Here is a 23337-nt window from a genome sequence, read left to right on the forward strand (position 1 = left end):
GGAGGCTCCCAACAAAACCACGAAGCTTCACCACAATGGAATATGGCTCCGAGGTGACCTCAACCGTCTAGGGTGCTCAAACACCCAAGAGTCACCCAAGAGTAACAAAATCCACACAAGAAAGTATGGGGGAACCAAATATCCTTTGGTGGAAGTGTAGATCTAGGTCTCCTCCTTCAATCCCTAGCAAATCAACAAGTTTGAGTGGCTAGAGAGAGAGATCGGGCAAGAGAGCTTGAAGGGCATCAATGGTGGAGTGAGAGAGGTCAAAGGTAGGAGTGGTAGGTGGGAGAAGCTCCCTTATATAGTCACCCTCAATTTCCAACCGTTACTGCGTTTTTGCACTGCAGCGGTACAACCGGTCCTCGTCCCGGTACAACCGGGACTCATGGTGTAACAGCAGAACCCTACCAAGCGGTACAACCGGACAGGCGGGCGGTAGTACCGGCTAAGAAAGATAACCAGACTAACCGTCTGGCTACCGCACAACCACCGCATCAAAACAGGAGCTTGACCGGTACTTGGGCGGTGCCTGGCCGGAACAACCGCATGGCCTTGAGCTCTTGGGCGGCTAAGTTCTAAGCGGAAGAACCGCTCGGACCACCGGTGGTACCGGTCATTGTGGAACGGCCGGACCAACCGGGCCACTACCGCCCAAGAACAGCATCAAACCAGAGGTGAGAGCGGTACTTGAGCGGTACATGGACGAAACCACCGCCCTAGCTGTTGCAGAGCATGGTGGCGGTACCACCACCCGGAGGCAGCGGTACAACCGCTCGAGCAAAAGCTGGTGAGCGACAAGACCCAGCGGTACAACCGCTCCAGAGAGCGGTACAACCGCTGGGCAGAAACAGTAAGCAGGAAAACAGGGGAAGAGGCAAGGAAAACTCTCTCTCTCACACACACCTGAGGAATGCAAAGAGAGGGTGAGAAAAGTGTACGTGAACTGATTCCCCAGAGCTTCCTAATGAGGATTCCCTCTTGATAGTACGGGTACTCTACGACCAAAGAAAATAAAAACGTAGAGGACACGTCTTCGATCTTTTCCTTCGAGAGGTAATAGAAATCCGATGTAAGCCTAAGCGTCGAGAACCTGAAACATATAGCACACGTTTAGACCACAAAGGGTTGTCATCATCATCCAAAACATAAAGTAGGGAAATGCCCTTTCAACAACGGCATGCGGTTAGTACAAGCAGAGATTAATCCCATAATTAACACATGGTTAATTAATATTAACACCCCCCCTAATCAATGCTTGATCTTGTGAGCAGACGTCATCTTGATAAAGTTTCCTCCAAAAACCCTGTGGGAAAAAATGAGGATAGAGGTGTTTGATATATTGCCAAAACTCCTTCAAACCCAGTAGGAAAAATAAGGAGAAAATGTTGCATCATATAATGATTATTGTCTGTGTAACTCAATATGAGAAAAACCCATAGAGTTTAGAGGACAATAAATGTGTCTAATATACTTTCTTAAAAAACCCGGTGGGGAAAACAGAAAATATGACATATGGTCTTGTGTTGATATTACCTCATTAAAAACCTTTATGAGAACCTATAAAGTAAACTCATGGAGGGAAAAAGAGTATGATATGATGCTTTCAACAGGAACAATTCAGGAAGATACTCCCCCTGATTCTTGCATATTCCGAAGTCGTTATATACCAATTCCATGAACACATTTCTAGAACATAGAAGTTGGTAGAGACCTGGTGAACAAATCAGTCGCATGATTTGACTTGCAAGATATGCAATATAGGGATATTGCTTATTATGTAGCCTGTTTGCATCCGAGCAACACAAGAAACATTATCCTTGAGATAATGGTTGGTGGATGTAGCCATGGGGTCTGTCTCGAAGACTCTTCATGAGAGGGCTACCACACCTAGTAGGAACACTAAGCTTGTCTACGATCTGATATAGTGGGATCTGATCGATGTATCCAATGATATCGGTGTTCACATTTATGTGAAACTGAAAAACCAGGACAAGATGTTTGATGCCTAGGAGATATCGAAAGATATTCTTGAGTACCAACCAATTGTGTTTGGTGGATCCAATGGCATTAAGGAACGCTGAGTCCCAATATTTCATTTCCATCATCTCTTGGTCTAAATAGATCTTTCTCTACGTCTAGAGAATGAACCACCATGAGAGTTATGGATGTATAAGACTTGTCCACAATGAATTTCTCCAATATATTTTGGATATAGACAACATAGTGTACCAAAATGTATGAGTTAAGGTGCTCAAGTTGTAGTAACGAGCGATATCTTGGTTTTACCCAAATCCTTCATTTAAACTCCGCCGTTTAGATGATTACATGTATCGTCATTGCAGGAGTAATCACTGTGTATGACAGACAAACATGGATAACCATCATTGTAGGAGTAGTCCTTCTAGAAAGGAACTCACTAAGTCGGTTGTACCAAATGTATCGACAACAATAAGTCATATGGTGACTTACTGATTTTTACACAATGTATGTTGCATTTTGTATTTCGATTCAGAATTGAGATTCCATTGCAAATCAATCATACATGTCTGAATCTAGTGAGCCACATGGATATGTGATCACTACATCTATCAACTGCAGAGATAGATGATTTTGTACTGCCAATGATATAAGTTATCTGTAACGCCCTCGATGCGGCTATATCTCCTACGTGTCAAAGCACGACTTAGAGGCATAACCGCATTGAAAGCAATGTGCAAGTGAGGTAATCTTCACACAACCCATGTAATACATAAGGGAAAAAGATACATAGTTGGCTTACAATCGCCACTTCACACAATTACATGAATAAAGCATTACATCAACCAAGTACAATCAGGGCCCGACTACGGAGCCAAAATAAAATAAGAACCCCAAATGCGACAAGGTCCCCGATCGACCCCAACTGGGCTCCACTACTGATCAACTAGAACGAAACAACACAAAGGAAAAGATCTTCAACGAGCTCCTCCTGAGCTTGGTTGCGCCATCTGCACGGACTCATCGGCACCTGCAAGCTGGTTTTGGAAGTATCTATGAGCCACAGGGACTCAGCAATCTCGCACCCTCGCGATCAAAACTATTTAAGCTTATGGGTAAGGTAAAGGTATGAGGTGGAGCTGCAGCAAGCGACTAGCATATATGGTGGCTAACATACGCAACTGAGAGCGAGAAGAGAAGGCAAAGCACGTTCGAGAAAGTATGATCAAGAAGTGATCCTAAACAACCTACGTCAAGCATAACTCCAACACCGTGTTCACTTCCCGGACACCGCCAGAAAGAGACCATCACGGTTACACACACAGTTGATGCATTTTAATTAAAGTCAACTTCAGGTTTTCTACAACTGGATGTTAACAAATTCCCATCTGCCCATAACCGCGGGCACGGCTTTCGAAAGTTCAAATCCCTGCAGGGGTGTCCCAACTTAGCCCATCACAAGCTCTCACGGTCAACGAAGGAATAGACCTCCTCCCAAGACGTTCCGATCAGACTCGATATCTCGGTTCTTCAAGACACTTCGACAGGTTAAAACAAGACCAGCGACACCGCCCGAATGTGCCGACAAATCCCGATAGGAGCTGCACATATCTCGTTCTCAGGGCACACTCAGATGAGCCAGACGTCGGGTAGGCCAGCCCAGAGTTGCCCCTGGTAGCCCCGGACATCGCTCGGTTGGACCAACACTCAGAGGAGCACTGGCCCAGGGGGGTAAAATAATGATGACCCTTGGGCGCGCGACCCCCAAGGGAAAAGAAAAAGGCTAGGCGGCGAATGGTAAAACCAATGTTGGGCATTGCTGGAAGAGCTTTACTTAAGGCGAACTGTCAAGGGGTTCCCATTATTACCCAACCGCGTAAGGAACGCAAAATCTGGGAACATATCACCGATATGACGGAAACTAGGGCGGCAAGAGTGGAACAAAACACCAGGCATAAGGCCGAGCCTTCCACCCTTTACCAAGTATATAGATGCATTAATTAAATAAGATATATTGTGATAGCCCAACAAGTAAACATGTTCCAACAAGGAACAACATCTCCATGTTCCAACAAGGAACAAACTTCAATCTTCACCTGCAACTAACAACGCTATAAGAGGGGCTGAGCAAAGCGGTAACATAGCCAAACAACGGTTTGCTAGGACAAGGTGGGTTAGAGGCTTGGTTCAACAATATAGGAGGCATGATAAGCAAGTGGTAGGTATCGCAGCATAGGCATAGCAAAAGAGCGAGCATCTAGCAAGCAAAGATAGAAGTGATTTCGAGGATATGATCATCTTGCCTGAAATCCCGCAAGGAAGAGGAACGAGTCCATGAAGAAGACAAATGGACGTATACGAACGGGTCCTCACAAACGCGACGTGATCGGAACCAACCCGAAGAAGCAAACACCGGAAAGAAGCACACAACATAGTAAACAACCAACACATGAACATGGTATGATGCACAATCAAGTATGATGCATGTCCGGTTTAAAGAGGCATGGCATGGCAAAGTGCACAAACAATCCTACAAATTAAGTGGAGCTCAATATGCAACGGGTTGCATATTGACGAAACACCACATTCAAGTTATTTTGTTCGATCTCGTTTATGTACCCAACAATATTAAATGTTGTCAAACATGGCAAGAGGGTGAAGCAAAGTAAAACTACCTAACTAGTCAAGGTTAAATGAGGCCGGAAGCAACGAACAACAAATCCGGAAACTCCTCATGTGCATATATTAGGTTCGGTACTGTTCTGCCCTAAACATTATTTTAGAGTTGTTAAACATGCAAGATGATGCCACCATGTTAAACTAGGCAAAATTCCACCCCAATTACATATAAAGTTTATTAAAATCCGAGTTACGGTTATTTAGTTATGAAATAAATCATTTTAGCATGGCATAGGGGCAAATTTAAACAAACATCATTTTAAACATTTTGAACATGGATGAAAGTGACATATTATTAAACTAGACGAAAACCTAAGCAACTTTCTTATAAAGTTTAATTAATTCCGATGCATGGTTATTTAGGTGTGAGCATTATAAAATGATGGCATATGCCGTAAATATGCATGCACTGGATAAATTGCAAAAATTCGTTGGACAGAGGAAAAAAACAAATGGGCCGAAATCTGAGGGATCTGGACTGGTGGGAGCTGCTCACTTTGGGCCTGGCCCGGCCGGACGAAGAGGGAGGCCTGCAGGAAAGAAAAAAACTAGCAGCGGGTGGCTGGGCCTTGGGCCTGACGGTGGAGGAGGGAGGCCAGCAGGGGCGACGCTGGGCCGGGAGGCCTAGCGCTGGGCCTCGCGTGCGGGGAGGAGGCTCGCGCGGATGAGTGGTGGCCCACGCGGCTGACGACGCGATCGTCGTGTAACGCCCCGGACACACCCGCCGGTGGTCGTTACTCCTGGCGGGATCTAGACTGGCCCCATAGATCAATACTAGTCTTTTCTGTGCACTTTGTCCTCACTCGTGCGCACCTGGGAGCAACTTCCCGGTCGGTCACCCATCCTGACACTACTCCAAGCTGAGCACGCTTAACTTTGGAGTTCTTTCCGAATGGGCTCCCGGAAAAGAAGGAATTCGTTATTGATATGAGTAGTCTATCATCCCTAATAAGCCAGGCTATCACATACACCCCCACTCAGAGGAACCGACGTCCTCGTTGGGCCACAGGAACGTTCCCTCTTGGCACATACGTCTGTCCATCCAGTCTGGTACATGTACCATGTCGTGTGCCACGACGGACACAAACATCATGAACAACATGACCGCGCACCTGTCCTCAAACATCCGTGTAACCGCGAGGATCGGCTCTGATACCAACTTGTAACGCCCCGGACACACCCGCCGGTGGTTGTTACTCCTGGCAGGATCTAGACTGGCCCCATAGATCAATACTAGTCTTTTCTGCGCACTTCGTCCTCACTCGTGCGCACCCGGGAGCAACTTCCCGGTCGGTCACCCATCCTGACACTACTCCAAGCTAAGCACGCTTAACTTTGGAGTTCTTTCCGAATGGGCTCCCACAAAAGAAGGAATTCCTTATTGATATGAGTAGTCTATCATCCCTAATAAGCCAGGCTATCACACGTCGTTCTCCTCGTGCCTAAGTCGCATGAGCAGGAGGCAGTGGCGGCGGCGCCCAAAGTCAACGGCGGGGCAGCGGCGTCTCCGGCAGGTTAGGGTGATGGGGGGGACCGGAGAGGATAGATCTGGCCCCGGGGGCCTCATTCCCGGCGACGTCGAACTCGGGAAGCTCCAGGCGGCGGCGCTCCCTGGTGAGAGGGAGAGAGAGATTCGGTGAGAAGGGAGGGGGAATAAGCAGGAGGAAGAAGGGAAGGAGAGGTGCAGCCTGGTGGTGGCCACCGACGGCAGGGCTCCTCCTTGAGCTGCGGGAGCTGCTGCTGCTTGCGGGGGTGCTCGGGGCAGGGGCTGCATGGACTCAGAGAGGCAGGGGCGGGGAGAATCGAAGAAGGCAGGTGGCGACTGGGTGGCGCTGAAATTGGGGAGAAATTGGGCGGCGGCGCTAGGGTAGGATGGAAGGGACAAACTGCCTAGGATCTAGGGTTGGTCTAGTTTTAGACTAGGGAGTATATATATATATATATATATAAGGAAAGAGGGAGAGTTTAGGGGCTAATCCGCCCCTCCAACTAAAATCGAGCGGTCGAGATAAATAGACTAGGAAGTCCAAATAAGAAAACGGAGACGTTTTGTAGATGTTTGGGGATGATCCGGACACGACGGTGACGACTGCTCGGGTCGGGTCCGGGACAATTTTCGAACGCGCGCGCGAGGAGGGCCGCGGGCTGACGAGAGAGGTTAGGTTGGACCTGGCGGTTGACAGCGGACTGTGCAGACGGGCTCGAGCTGAGAGAAGAAAAGAGAGAGAGACCTGGTGACTGTTTCCGGAGACCGAAAACGTCCGACGTTTTGACCGGCTACTATTGCCGCTATATTTATCCGTTGGGCTATCAAACGAACTCCGAACGCGATGAAACTTGACAGGCGGTCTATCTACACTATAATAAGACCACATGCCAACTTTCATCCCATTCTGAGAACATTTTCCGGCCACTAATAAAAAATAATATTTCGGACACGCCGCGGGCGCGTGCAAGTGTGTCTGGGCTCAGAACGGACAACAGAGGGAACTGGGGGAACCCGGACGGATGCAGGTTTTGAAAACATGATGATGCGATGCACATGATGACATGATGAAATGCAACACGCAAGCAAATGACCTGGCAACAGCAGCGAATAACTGGAAGACACCTGGCACATCGGTCTCGGGGCGTTACATTATCGGAATGAGATTCCACCTCTGGAGAATAGTTAGGTATCAATACTTGCTCTTTGTTTCACCACCTCGTTGTTCTCAATTCTGTTTTCAGAAGAAAACTGGTGTAGGTATTGTTTATGAATACCTTCTCATTATTGAGCAAGATCATTTCTACCTAGATTATACCCTTTGCTTGAGTTCAGTCCGAGTGTTGTTCACACTTTGCCATGGCCATGGTCTTTGGATCTGAATTATTTGTAAGGTTTTTGCAATCTAGTTGAGAAATGTATGTCGACAATTATAGACTTCCGGTTATATGATTCTCCAGAATCTATATATCAATATATAGTTGATGGAAATATCGTTACCCATGGTGACTGCTCGCGATTTCCCAATGTGATTGAGTCGGGTATTCCGATGTCCCGATCATTGTGTGCACTATGACCTGGGTTGGTGGAGGTTTCCCGTCCACTAGGTGTATACTACCCATTAGGTGTCTGCCAACGTGAAGTTGACTTGCATTTACTGATTCACAGGCCTTGATATCCTTGCTTGCGAGAAGCTGAATCCTGATATACTTCTGACATACATCTCCCCCTGTTGCTTTGAATGGGGAGTGGAGTGGATTTTGTTGGTACCTCCACTCTTTTAGGCATACTTTTGCAGGATTTGTAAGATTGTGTGACACCTTTATAGTCAGTAAATGAATCTGGCAGGTTATTTGCAATATGTTGCAAATCTTCTGAACACATGGTTCACCTCTTTGATTACGTGGATATGAGGCAGAAATGTGTCGAACATTCCACTAATTTCCTGGCATTCTTTATGATACTTGAATTCTCCCCCTAATGCCTGCAAATATTCCTCATTGAATCAACATACTGGCCTTGAATAACTCCCCATGTGAAGGGCTTGAGGTATTGACGGTAATACAATTATTCCTCACATAGATCCCAACTATGTGTTGAGGGGCCAATGATGTATGTCGGGGTGATGATATCGGTGTGTAACCGAATTACCGCAGATAGGAAATACTTGGTAGATTTCCACGTATCAAAGATAGAGGGGAATAAAATTATGCAGTTTGGTCATGAGCGTGTAAAACTCCATGACTCCAATGTAAAGTTGGTAAGTTGCAATTTTAAAGTAAAGATTATGCAATGAGTTCAATTCTTTGGATGGGATTCTACCAAACCATTTTGAGTCTAGACATTAGGACAAATTGCTAAACTTCAATCCGAGGGCCATAGAAAAAGGCACTCAAGGAGAATTCTGCAATGCTATCCATTCAATTTGCTTGAAATCGATGTCGGGATAATGAGTCAATGGTTTCGTGTGAATAAAGCACACTTGAAACCATCATGTAGATGTGTCTTTGGAAAACCATGGATACCTAAATAGTCTAGTCAATGGTTGGGAAAAACCACTTACCTCGACTTGATGCATTCAAGAAGTCTGAGTGGTTCAGCGTAAACCTTAAGGTGCGCAATCCTTAAAATTAGCTTCCCCGTGTCATATGTAGTGCACACAAAATCTAAATATTGTTAGAATTTAGCATCATAATAATCATAAACCAATGGAATTGCTGTTAGTTTCGGTTTCAACCCAATGTCTCGATGACCAAGGCGAGTATGCCAAGTTTGTCATGTACAAGACACTCTGAAAAAACTATCTCGTACTCCCTCCGGTCCTTTTTACTCTGCATATTAGAATTCTTTGAAGTCAAACTTCAGAAAGTTTGACCGCATTTATATGAAAAAATATCAACATCTACCATGCTAAAGTTATACAATATGAAACTTTAAGTCATGACACATCTATTGATATTGATTTCAGATTGTGAATGCTGGTACTTTTTTCTATAAAGTTGGTCAAACTTTACGAGGCTTGACTTCAGTCAAATCTTATATGCGAACTAAAAAGGACCGGAGGGAGTATGCAACACGTGCTACGGGTTGTGTCGTATGTGTAGTACAATCCAGATGATACACAGAGAATGTGCTTGCCATATCCGTTGCATATAGTAAAGAGAAGTTATTTCTCTTTGTTGTCATCATAAGTTTTGCTATGGAAACTATTTTGACGAATACCTCCATAGTTTAGTAGGGTACGAATTGAACCTGAGAAGCAATAAAGCATCCCGACGTTACTCGAGTACCCACAGGGATAGTAAATATGACTCGGGTTGAGCCAACAAATACTTCATCACGTCTAGCGATTTTAAAATATCCCCTTTCTCTCAACGAGAGTGGAAATAGTTCACTTCCCTAAGTATGGAGTTTGTGGTGCATATGTCCACAAGGCACATATGATCCTTTTATCAGATTGACCCCCGTAGAAATCTATATATAGATTTGAAGATTCTCAATATGAAAATCACTCAGATATATAGAATACATACAAATGTGTTATACCAAAGTGTTGATACAATATATTGTGATACATAATATATGATGACAACAATAATCATGTTCGTATTAGAACATCAGAAATGGACATAAATTAATAGATCACTAAGGAGATTGAGGGACTAAATGTAGTCGCCAAACATGTCAGTTGATGCATATCCAACCTTCATGTTCTCCTTGCTCATAGGGTCCCGTGACAGCTGGATAGTCATTTTATTGCTCGGTTCTAGAAGAACATCATGCAAATAACTGACTTTCATGATGGTGTCAGGTTGAAGGTTTGAAGTGAGCTTCAAACCTTTACCCTTAAGGTAATTTGTGTCCCGGTGGCGTGGCTTGGATTACACGCGCTATCCCATGAGAGGCAAGACTGATCTTGATGTCCATGACCCGCTTAAGCAAGTTCTGGCCATTGAGGGCAAGAGCCTCAAATTACTTAGCCATCGATTACTTAAAGGGGCAAACCAGAGATAATTAATTTACGAGTAGTAAATTAAAGACCATCATGGTTAGTGTTGTAATGAATTTTGCAAAATCGATGGGTATTTCAAGAAGTTATCTTGAAACCATTAGTGTGAACTTCAAATTGCTAAGTATGACATCTTAAAGATAATCTCCGAAAGGGAGTAGATCTCGCAGCACTAGGGAGTATAATCTGATGAAATCAGTAGATACTCATTCCTAATGCCTTATGTCATGACTTAGTATAATGTGTGGGAGAGCACTTTATAAAGCAATCATAATATGGAAACGACAAAATATAAGCTTTAACAATAGTGGTGATAATCTGCAAAGCAGTAAATCTACACACTACCTTGTGATCTCAATACATCAATTTGACGAAAATCACTTTGAGTTTTGCATATCAATTCTTCCTCGTATTAAGTCAAAAGACTCAATAAAGATGAATTGGTTTTTATTTGCAAGAAACTGAAAATCTCAATTGCAAATAGTAGATGTAATTAATCTCAACATATAGAATAACATGGAGATATATAACATCATACTTTATTCTGGAATACAAGGTACTCTACAGATGTACATTACTAATGTAATGAATAATAATTGTGTTGCAAACTTGATCCTCAAGTGAAAAACTTGAATTGTTTAGATCTCAAATTAAATGGGATCTTGTATCAAATTGCAAGATAATTCGACGAAGTGAATTAATATTTTGCGAGAGAAAATTGATCTCAACTGCAATTATTTTGCGAGAAAAAAAAAATTCTCAATCGCAAATCAATATTATTGTGCGAGAAAACTTAATCTCAATCGCAATGCAGAACATGTTATAGGAATTGCTAGAGAGCAAATACGATGAACATGTCCCATTTTCACAGAGTATATCTGAAATCATCATTTACATATATTGTAAATGTGATATGGAGATATCTGACGGTCTCCAATGCACAGCCTGTGGCCTGATTTGATGGTCAATGCAAATACATAGCCACTTGTGCGGGGTTAGTGCATAACCAGAGGGCTACAATGAAAAAACCTTCAAAGAGATAAGGTTCCCATCGTTGTCCTGTGTGTGGCCTGTAATTAGTACACGAATCAATCGATTCGGTTAGCTTTACACAGGAGCCATCGCCGCCGCTTCCGGGAGATCCAGCCATTTGCCTCGCGCCGGAGTTCGTCGGCGTACGCTGAACGACGCCACGGGCACCGCGCCGCGTGCCGTGGAGGTCCGCGTCAACCTAGGCCGAGGGCCATGGCTACGCGAGGAGGACCGGGCCGAGGCCGTACTCGACGTCCCGCTCCGCGTAGCCGCGCACCAGCCGGCCGGAGGAAGGAGCGCAGGTCGAGGGTCGCCACCGCCGTAGTCTGGCGGTGGAAACGACACCGTTCGCGCGCTGGGCCTCGCCGCGCCGGAGGAGGCCTGTGCCAGGTTCGGGCCTGGCCGACCGTCGGGGGCGAGCTGCACAATCAGCTGAAGGGAGAGCCCGCTCCATCTTCGCTACGGGCAGGACCGTGGCTGCAGGAACTCCACGCGGATGCCGGGAGCCGCGTCGGGCGCTGGCTGCCTCGCCTCCATCGCCCGTCTTCGTCGTCGCCAGGACGTAGAAGATGCGGGTGCGCCGCTGTCGAGGGTCCGCTGTGGGCTCCGCGCGCCGGGAGGTCGAGGCCGGGTTGTTCCCCGCTATAGGCGCCGAGTCTCCGGTCGGGAGGCGCTTGCCACGCCGCCGTGCCTTGCGTAGCAGGCCGGGTCGCAGATGCGCCGCGGTCGGCCGTGCCGGAGAGGGCCGCTTATGCGGCCACTGTGGACGGCGTCTGGGAGAAGGGGAAGGAGAGGGTGAGACCAAACCATGCCCTGGAGGACGCTGCGGTCGAGCGCCGGCACCTGGGCTCCATCGCCTCGTCACCGGAAGATGTCTCGCCGCGAGCGCCCAATGGAACGATTCCGGTTCCTGCTTCCGCTTCCGGTTGCATCGCCTGTAAGCCATCGGCGACGAAAGTAACATCCGTAACTGCCGGGATGGCCTAATCTCTCGTGGCCTTCTGCTCTCGCCAGAGCGTGCTGATAACGTGTTTTGAATGAATCATGTCCCTTCTTTATTACTCCCTCCGTTCCTAAATATTTGTCTTTCTAGACATTTCAAATGATTACTACATACGCCGTAGATGTATTTTAGAGTGTAGATTCACTTATTTTGCTCCGTATTAGTCACTTGTTGAAATGCCTAGAAAGATAAGTATTTAGGAATGAAGGGAATAGATGACATCTATTTATACAAGAAAAAGGACACCACTGGAAAATTAGATTACATCTATTTATACAAGGGAAAGGACATCACTGGAAAAGGTGTCTGTTAAAGGAGGTGCCTGTTCAGCGGGAACCGATGCGGCAGTTTTACAACGGCCTGCGGTTAATACAAGCAGGGATTAATCCCATAATTAACACATGATTAATTAATTCTAACACATTCAAACACGTCCCGCATTGGATGGCAATAAACATTCGGATGTATTGGTCCAGACATTTCCGGGCAATGTTGGAGATGTCCTAAACACTTATATTTAACTAGATAACACCCCGCGCGTTGCTGCGGAATATGTAAAATATAAACTTCAAAAATATTATGCATATTCAAGGTAAAATGGAAGAGAAGTGTTTCAAATTTATTATTTGTTGATTCATAGGAAAAATGCTTGTGTAATTAAATATAGTTTTTCTAAAGTAACCAAGTCATCTTGCCAAGGTTAGAAGTTTTTTTTTTAATTTTTTGGATTGCTTACCACATGTGTCGCGTGGTGTTGCCAAGATTAGAAGTTGGTTCCGTATAGCAAGTCTTGTTCCTTTTAGATGCATACTAAATTATTATTATATGAAGAAATTATTATTGTATGAAGAGTGCAGACCTGATGCGTACCATTTCAGTCTAAATATAGCTCATGTGTCTTGTGAGACAAACAGAAAGCATATACTCCCTCTATAAACTAATATAATATTTTTTAGATCACTACTTAGTATATATTGCATGGCCATTTGACCATATATGGAACAGAATACTCATGGCCCTATCAACGGAAGGTGTCATATTCCTTTCTATTGCAACAAATCTGCGGAGTAAAACGTATAGATACAGGTGGATAGGGGATGCGAGATCAGGATAAAAAATGTGCAAAGGTGCCCATGGCCATTTTTCTTGCTTTTCTCTGTCGTAGCCTGTACTCCTGTGTTGGTGTGCCTTTTGCAGCCGACCACGCGCATCTGGTAGAAATTTAGGGCAGCCCTTAGTGGTCCTCCTAGATGCCGTCACTGTCGAGGTCAAGATAGTTGGCGGTAACTCTCTGCAGGGCGAGTCCGGCGGCGACCGCGGTCAACAAAGGCTCTGTACACGGGGCTGAAGCAAGTTGGAGATGGAGGTGATTGACTTAGAGATCGTTCAGGTTTTGTTCGGTTAATCCTTTCTCCAAAAGGATTGGAGGGGATTGGCAGGGATTGGTTCATATTTTAACTTAGAAGAGGTTTAAATCCCCCTCAAACCCCTTCAATCCACTTGGATTCACCCGCAACCGAACACGGCCTCAGGGTGCAGCCGCAGCCGTGCGGGCTCGTCCTCACCAGCATCCGCGACAGGTTCTCCAAGGACAGCGACGACAGGTTCATCACCGTGCACCACCGCCGCACCGATCACGGCTCTGCACCCCGACTATTTCTCCTCCTCATCGCTGCTGCCGCCCCGCCCGAAGCACACGAAGAGGACCCCGCCCCTCCAAGTTGTCGCTGTCAACCAAGGCCCGCCCTACACAGCGTCGGCTTCAAGGCCGAAAAGAATCCCTGTCAGAGACAATCTCCGCGTTGCTACCGGAGTATCCTCCCAGGCCGGAAAGAAAGGCATCTCCGGGTTCCAACGGTTGGTATGATTTCCATGAACCGACCAGAGCCAATCCCGAGAGCGACGCGGGAAGCTACCTTCTCTGGAATGGAGACTGGGAAGGGAGAGGAGGAGCAGAGCACCACGGTCGCTGCCTCACCGACACACGCATTATTAAACCCATTCATCGTCGCGCAAACGGCGCTCGCTCGCGCGTGCCACGTTGGCAAAGGTACTGTTTCATGCGTAGACAAAAGAGGCTTCTGCTTGTTCGCTCGGGGTTGGAGAGGAAAATATCTTCTCTCGTTTCCTTCCCTACGCACGCGATCCCTGTCTCTCTCTTTCCTTTCCTCTCCTCCAACCCCCGTCCCTTTCCTGCTGCTCCGCCGCCGGCTCTTTCTCCGCCAAGTCCACCGCGCGCCGCCCGTGCCCATGCCCTCCTCACCTCCCGTCCCGAGCTCCATCTCCCCCAGCCTCGTATACCCCGATCTTCTCGATCCGATTTGGATCTCAGGAGCACACAGGAGGGGAGGCGAGGTGCCTGCGCCGGCGGCAAGGGTGCGTGGGTGCGGCTGATGTCCACGTCCGCGGCCTCGCAGGCCAAGGACGCGGCGGCCAAGGCGGCCAAGGGCGACAGGGAGAAGAAGGAGGTGGCGATTACGTCAAGGACGCTCTTCGCTTGCTCTGCTCTGCTCTGGTTTTCCCGTTTCGATTACGTCACCGGCGAGGGGTCGCCAGATCGTAGTGTGTGTGCGGTTGATGGGCGCTATTATTTTATTAACATGTTGCGCCGCCGCCGTGTGTGATTGATTGGTTTTGCTGCCGCAGCAGCCATGGAAGATGTTCGAGTGGCAGGGTGGCCCCATCATCCTCGCCCAGGTGGAGACGGGTACATGGAGTAGGCGATGGGCGGCGGCGCCGAGCCGTACACCAACTGGGCCACCAAGATGGTCGTCGCCACTGACACCAGCGTGCCGTGGGTGATGTGAAAGCATGAAGATGCCCCCGACGCCGCGGTAAGCTACAACACCCTCTCGTTCTCGTTCTCGTCTCACACTTGCTCTCAATGCCATGGCCCATGGCGCAATGGCAAAGAGCAAATTGCGGTGCCAGCTAATTTAACCACTTCGCTTTCTTGCACTGGGCACATGCTTCTGTTAGGACATCACATCACCGAATCAAGCTGCCAACTTTGGAGCCTGGTACTGGCACCATAAAATATATACTCTTAGCTAATTCGTTCCTTTCCTTCTATTAAAATTGACAGATTTGTCAGTTGTTCCCTTTGTAATGATGAATATATTCGTGATGGCTGCAAAAAAATACCTGCAATGGCTTCTACTGCAACTCCTTCGGCCCCAACTCCAACAGCAAGCCTACCATGTGGACCGAGGCCTGGCCTGGATGGTAAGTTTGCACGAAGCGTGAAAATTTCTCAACAAACAGCACTTGAATTGCAATCTGCACGGCAAACATGTCACGACATTGCTGACACGATCAAATATGTCGATTGATGTAAGGTTCACGGCATTTGGTGTCGCGGTGCCGCACCGGCTGGTGGAGGACATGTCGTTCGTGGTGGTAAGGTTCATTCAGAAGTGCGGTTCCTTCGTCAACTACTACATGGTGAGCAACTGATGCTGGCTACCACATGTTGTCACTCAATGTTTCGGTTTTAAGTTGTAGTGACACCTAACATTTAATCTGTCTTTCAGTACCATGGACCGGACCGCCGATGGCATGTTCATCGCGGCAAGCTACGACCATGATGCACCGATTGACGAATATGGTACGCGACCAGTACTCTGATTGTCTGTAACCATTGTTGTCATGGTGCGCAGGTCTGCTTAGGCAGCTGAACTGGGGACACCAGAGGAACCTGCACAAGGCCATCTAGCAGGCCGAGCGGGTTCTCGTCTCCGGCCATCCCTCCAATCCTCCATCCGGCGCATCGGGAACTATGAGAAGGTTCGATCTTGTTCCATCCCTAGGCAAATTCTAGTGACAAGAGATCCAAAAATGCCCGTGAACTTTCTGACGAAGTGAAAAAAAATCAGATCAAAACTACCTTCAATTCTCCCCAAAACTGCTCAGGGTGACATATATATATACCAGTTTTGCAAAGTTCAGGGTGTAAATAATCTGGTTTTAGAGTTTAGGAGGATATGCACCAATCAAGGAGGATTTTAGGAGGAAACTATACTTTCCTCGAATAAGAGTGAAACTGTGTATGCATTCTATGCACTGCAGATGTAGTATATGCACCCGAACCAAGCGAGCCTTGCACATACTGACCACTCCGTCCCGCCATGCACCTTCCACAAGACCCATTTAAATTCATGTGCAAGACCATCTCCTCTAACCCAACACCAATGAGACAAGCAAAACCACTCCTAAGTCCTAATACACAAGCAAAGATGCTCGCTCATGTAAGTAGTTCTATAACATGCAATCTCTGGTCCATGATGCAAATTCCACATAGTCTGTAGTGTTTTACTAATCTACAACCACATGTAACAATTATGCTATCAGCCACACCGGTTTATGCTATAGGTGATAACATAGAGACACGAGAAACAAATCAGGACGCGGAATGTATAAACTGGAGACCAGCCCTTTGATTTTTAGTCCAGCCTGCAATTACATACCGGGGATTGGGAGCCGGGGTGGCGGAGACGGCCTGCGCAAGAGTGTGCATCTGCGGATGCATCGACGGGGTCCAGTAGAAGCCTCCCGTAGGTGCTGCGGCGAAGTCAGCGGTAGCAAGGTCGTCCATGAGGGGGCAGTCGAATACCCAGTTTGACACTTTCGGGGATGCCAGAGCGGCTCTCCGGGTCTCCAGGTCCAGCGAAGGTTGCCGGGGGACTAGGATTTCGCGACCGCGTCGGAATTGGGGGATATTTCGGGGTTGAGGTGGTGAGGGGTAGGGGAGAAGGGGGAAGCGGTCGTGGAATCCGGCGCCGAGGTAGATTCGTTCCGTGTTTTTAGTCCAACCTGTTTCGCCGAAGATAACACAAACGCGCAGTGTCTGCATCTTTGCGTGTCATTGCCTCATGGGTGACGGTAGTAGCATGGTCCCTATCATGCTTTTGATTTTGTTTACCCTGCTTTCCTGGGAGACGACATTTGGACTTTCTATTTAGAACGCAGACCCAAGCGGAGTAATTTTTTTACCTAATCATTCGTGGGAGTGGGTGTTTTACATTCTTCTTTATCAGATTACTGTGGATACTCGTAGTGGCATCCGTGTGTGCGGGAAAAATTCGCTGATTATGTCTATCTGGATTCAAGTAGGCGACAGTGGATAGAAGTACCCACAGATTATAGTCTGTCAGCAAGCGTTAGGAATTAAAAACACAAATAACATGGCGCCCTTGATATCGCTACTACATACGATATTTTATTGATTAAAGTACCAGAGAGGATTTCATTTCTTTTGCCATTTAGTACTTTTCTAAAGCATCTGTTTATAATAATTTTGCACAAGTTTATCATCTTGGTCTCCTCTGTGTTTTGAAGTTTATCATGATCTGAAGCTGACCCTTCAAATTGGTTACAGAGGAGGCCCTGGCTCGGACAACCGCCGCAGGGTCGGGTGCGCCGGTGAGGTCCCTGGGGTCGGCGCGGCGGGCGTGACCTCTCCCGCCTCCCCGCCCTCGTCCGCGACAACAAGGACCAAGATGTATTTACGGTGTTGTCTGGTGCGTCGTCAGGTTTGGTTGGTCGAGGCCGGGTATGAGTAGCTCCTGATGCTGATGGATGGATGGAGATATCAGGGTCATGTCGCTGGGTGGGCAAAGACCGGGGGTACAACCTCCTTTTCGGTAAAAAAATGAGGGGTGATGATGATGACTCTGGCTGACATAAGCATGTCTTGAGCAATCAAGACTGCTGTAGCCTGTGGGTACTAAATTAGAGCCCACCCTTACCTCTCTGGCAGCCTGTTCAATTCATTGGTGATGTTGGATGTTCTGCACCTCGGATGGTCATTCTGACGAGTGATAACCAGGGCAGTTCGTCTACATTGCGATGGTTATGTTATGCAGCAAGAGATCTGAGTGTTGGGCTTGAAGATCAAAGACAAAACCGAGCCCTCTTTTGCTATGCTACAAATACACAAATTTTCCTTATTTATTATACAGTGTTCTTCTTTCTTTTCTATTCCTCTGTTGTGTTGATGTGAGTGAAGATCCATCTGGACTTGGGATTTATGTCTTTTTTTGGTGATGAACACAACCACCCTAAGCTTACATGAATTGGTTCATGGTTGCGCTGGACATTCCCCATGATGCCGCCGGCGCTTCTGCTTCTCACCCAACCAAGGTGAGCCAGTCCAGCTACTGCTAGCATGTCTTGTACCCAGTTCATGGTCAAGGTTCTGTACTAAACAGAAGGAAATACTATGAAGCATATATTTTAATTTTCAAGGAAATAGATCATAAGCCTGCAAAAAAAAGGAGTTAGATCACAACTGCTGTGTGCATGTAAGGTCACACAAATTTCAGAGTGTTCTTCGAAGTAATTCTCTTTGATCTTTGTGTAGGTTTTAGACTTTTGCAGATTTTGTGATGGAATTCTCTTAAATTTTCCCGATAACTCTGTTGTCGGAACATGGCTGTTTGGGAATTAGGCCGTTTACAATATAAGGAAAACAGTACCACCAGTGGGATGTGATAGTGTTGAAGCAAGGCCCATCTTGCAATTCAATACCCATGCTATTGTGTTTTTCATCTTGAAGTTGAATTTCTTTTCGACTCTTTACATATCATAGATGAAATATGAATGACCAATCTCGATGCAGATTATCACCACAGGACCATTGCATCCATGTAGGGTGCTCATTTTTATAAAGCACATCATTCCTTTCTTTATAAAGCACATCATTCCTTTCTTTATAAAGCACACCATTCCCTTCATGCTGATGGGTGAACAATTACGCTGCATCATTTGTATGTTCTCGATTTTTGTTTAATCTAAAGGCCTTTGATTTTAATAGAGGTCATTCTTTTGTATTAACTGTGTACAGGTGAAATCCCTTTTGTCATATCATATTTCTCTTATATGCATACAAATTATTATGGGCGATGAATTCAGGTGTCGTTTGTCGAGGTGATGTCGCCTTATTCAAACAAAAGGTTCATGAGAATGGTAGTCATTGGTGTTTCTGGGCTAGAGCATTCAGAATTGTAATGTGACATTACTTTAGTGACTGTAAGTGCCAAAAGGCACCCAAAATATAAGAAAAGTTATCTCAAGAGAAGCACAACACATCTTTACTATAAGGATACAGATTTATTCAATGGCATGGTACTGCTTATTTTTTGTTTAGCATCTGACGCTTATCTGGGCTACACAAGCACGTTCATAACTATGACAGCAAGACTAATACGCAAAGGACCGCACAGGTGGCGCGCCAAGGGCGCGCCCCAACCACTAGTCACATCAGCAAGAGGAACACCAGGCAGAAGAAGAGATTTTCAGTGGCTTTTCATTTTCAATGGCTTTTCACGGATGCGGGTGTGAACCGTGAAGGAGGAGAGGAGAAGACGTGTGAGACTGCAAGCGCAATTCAAGTGGCAATCTCGCAAAATAAAGTTGTTCATGAAATTGCTAGATTAGCAAAATATTCAGCGATTAGGAATTGGTTTGAGGAGCCCATGGTTGATATTGTATCTCTTTTTATTGATGATGTAACTGTTATTTTTAATCAATAAAGCTTAATGTTTTAAAAAAAAAGTGGCAATCTCACGAGGCGATGTGTAGTATATATAAAAGGTGCAGAAGACTCCTCGGTGACCATCTGTTCGTTTCACATTATTACTTTGCATTTAATATTTCCCTCTGTGATGGAGAAGGTGACAAGCGGAGAAGTAGATGAATAGTTTCTGTTAGGATTTAATTAATCCTATTAATTCCTGCTTTTCCTAATTGAGGCGGTTGTCTCATGTCTTTTCGAACATCGAGAGCTATATATATATGTGTAATCCTATTATCAATGAGAACAACGATTCACTTTTACATCTCTGTGTTTTGTCTCTCGTGAGAATGCCACGAACACAGAACGCCGCCGATGGCTCGCTGGAAAAGAAGAGCGAAAAGGATGAACTCTGCAGCGGAGCCATGCCTCCCAGCGGAGCAATTCTATCGGCGATTAGTCCGGCGCTCAGGCACGCACAAACCTCCTCAACGCCTCGCGTGATTCCCAGCGGTACCGGCGCTCTCCGGCGCGGCGGACTGCAGCATCAAGTCTTGCGCATGTGGGGACATCAGTCACGGCGGGGCCGCATCTGTAGTTATGTACTCGCGATGACGACTCCATCCAGCGCGCACGGCTTCCGCACAGGAGAATTCCTATCGCTGGTGATTCGATCTACCACAACCCCGTCCACGAGATGGCGAGATGGACCGATCGCTACTCAGACAGAAACAGGAAGAAATCCTTGAACAAGGAAGACGCACAGAGCAGGACACGGGCGTTGGCATCCACGATCAATTGATTAGTAACTGCCCTCTTCACGACAAGACTTGAAACGGCGCCTCAGGCCATTCACCAAAAAGACAGACAATGCATCAGTTTGCATGCATCCGTACAAGAAATTGATTTGGAAGAATCAACTTCGTTGTCTTTTGTGATTATTATCACAGATCTAATCATGTATATATCTTCTACTCATCTTATGCATGTACTACTCGCCCGGATCGAGCATGTGAGCATGGAGACATCGATTGCTACTCCAAGCAGGATTCAGGAGAAATTTTTCATCGGCGATGGCGGCAAGCACGGCCGATCTCCTCACAGAGATGCGGAATCGGATCCGTCAAATGGATCGATGGTTATCCTGGTTTGCATATCCACTCACTAAATTAATGCATGAATTGATTGGCTTTGACTAGTTTTGAACGGATGAACTAACCATTGCGTATACTAGTCTTGGTTGTTGCTGATCGGGACGGCGACCCATCACGATGGAGCGCTACCGTAAGCAGGTCGTGGAAGCGGCGGCCTCAGCGCAACGCGCGCATCGGCGGCTCGCGGCTCAGCGTCCAGCGCACGACGAGATGCAAACTGTCCTCCCAGACCGAGGCGACGGAGCGTGGGCATCCGCGGCGCACTGGTCCTCCCGACCGGCGTCGCGCGAGCATGGCCGTCGGCCTGGCCCTCCCACTGTCCCACTGCGCACGCAGCAGATGGCCGCCTCGGCGACCGTGAGGACTGCCTCCAACCATGATGCGGCATGGAAGACCGAGGCCGGCGACGCTCCCGAGCGAACGACGCGGCCCTCGACTCGCATCCGCGCAGATCGGCGGGGCCCGAGGCAATGGCCCTCTACTGACCACGTTAGCGTCGCCGTCCGACACATGCCCGCACGATGCCCTCGACGCGACGGTGACCTTGGCGCCACCGACCCACTGGAGGCACGGCTAGCGCCAGCGCGCATGGTGGCCAGGCTGAACCAATGGTCCAGACCAATATTTGCACAACCTTCAATTTTAAAGATTTCGCAAATTGGTTCTGTTAACAGTGCTATTTGTGCCTTCAAATACTGTACTCTCTGTTGAGTAACGTGTACTCCAGAATGAGATTGTGATCTAAATAATTTCCATGTTCACGACATATTCAAATTATTTATCTTCACTATTTGCAATTGAGATTTTTAATCTCTTGCAAAGTAAACTCAGTACTTCCATAGTACTCTTTCTCCGTTGAGTACCATGTATTTCGGGATGTTTCTATGATGTATGTATCTCCATGTTCATTACATGTCGAGAATAATATATCTATTTGCAATTGAGAATTTCAATTTTTTGCAAATACACATGCAAAATTCAAGGTGTCATCCTTAGCAATTTGAGAATCGCACTAATGATTTCGAGCACCTTCTTGAAATCTATTAATTTTGCAACATTAAGATGTATTTATATTATGCAATATGTAATATAAATGAATTACCAGTTTTTCACCGGATATGATATGTTCTATGTGTTTACCACATTGACATTCTTCATGAACATGTCACAGCGGTCGAGATTGATTTCTCCCGCACAACAAACTTGTAAATTTTTTACAATAACATCTCCCTTATTATATTAGGAAAACACAAGGTAATGAGTTGAATCTACTGCCCATGTGCAGACTATCTCTATTACTGTCAGATCTGTATGATCTTCAATGTGTTATGTTCCTATAATTGAGGTTGAGCATTTTCAAGTTATACACTTGAGACAAAATTTTGCATTCTTATTACAAAACCATGATGGTTTTTAATTTACTTCTTATAAATTAATTATCTCCGGCTTGCCCCTATAAGTAATCGATGGCTAACAATTTGAGGCTCTTGCCTTCAATGGCCACAACTTACTTAAGTGGGTCATGGACATCAAGATCAGTCTTGCATCCCATGGGATAGCGCGTGCAATCCAAGCCACGCCACCGGGACGCAAAGGACCTAAAGGGTAATGGTTTGAAACTCACTTCAAACCCTCAACCTGACACCATCAAGCTGTCGTGAGACCCTATGAGCATGGAGAACATGATGGTTCAATATGCATCTACCGACATGTTTGGAGACTATACATTCAGTCCCTTAATCTCCTTAGTGATCTATTTATTTATGTCCATTTATGATTTTCTAATAAGAACATGATTATTGTTGTCATCATATATTGTATATCACAATATATTGTATCAGCACTTTGGTACAAATACATTTGTATGTATTTTATATATCTGACAATGATTTTTTTGAGAATCTTCATGTCTATATATAGATTTCTACAGGGGTCAATCTGATGAAAGATGATTTGTGCCTTGTGGACATATGCACCACGAACTCTATACTCGGGGAAGTGAAATGTTTCCACTCTCGTTGAGAGATAGGAGATATTTTAAAATCGCTAGACGCGATGAGGTATTTGTTGGCTCAACTCGAGTCATATTTACTATCCCTGTGGGTACTCGAGTAACGTCGGGATGCTTTATTGCTTCTCAGGTTTAACTCGTACCCTACTAAACTATGGAGGTATCCGTTAAAATAGTTTTCATAGCGAAACTTATGACGACAACGAAAAGAAATAACTTCTTTTTACCATATGCAACGGATATGGCAAGCACATTCTCTGTGTATCATCTGGATTGTACTACACATACGACACAACCCGTAGTACATGTTGTGTACGAAATAGTTTTCCAGAATGTCTTGTACATGACAAACTTGGTATACTCGCCTTGGTTATCAAGACATTGGGTTGAAATCGAAACTATCAGCAATTCCAATGGTTTATGATTATTATGATGCTAAATTCTAACAATATTTGGTTTTGTGTGCACTA

The 23337-nt window shown here is 46.0% G+C and overlaps 1 long non-coding RNA gene across 2 annotated transcripts; it reads left to right on the forward strand.

Annotated features, from left to right (window-relative positions):
- Positions 1–14233: 14233 nt before the first annotated feature.
- On the forward strand, positions 14234–18168 carry LOC123102923 (uncharacterized). 2 transcript variants are annotated; one of them, XR_006449478.1, is made up of 5 exons: positions 14234–15023; positions 15169–15414; positions 15528–15633; positions 15723–15975; positions 17567–18168. It is a non-coding gene; the product is annotated as an uncharacterized lncRNA (long non-coding RNA). The 2 variants fall into 2 exon arrangements; XR_006449477.1 differs by having other exon boundaries at positions 14253–15023; positions 15275–15414.
- Positions 18169–23337: the final 5169 nt, after the last annotated feature.

Source organism: Triticum aestivum, chromosome 5A, assembly GCF_018294505.1.
Source record: "Triticum aestivum cultivar Chinese Spring chromosome 5A, IWGSC CS RefSeq v2.1, whole genome shotgun sequence".
Classification (NCBI taxonomy): Eukaryota; Viridiplantae; Streptophyta; class Magnoliopsida; order Poales; family Poaceae; genus Triticum; species Triticum aestivum.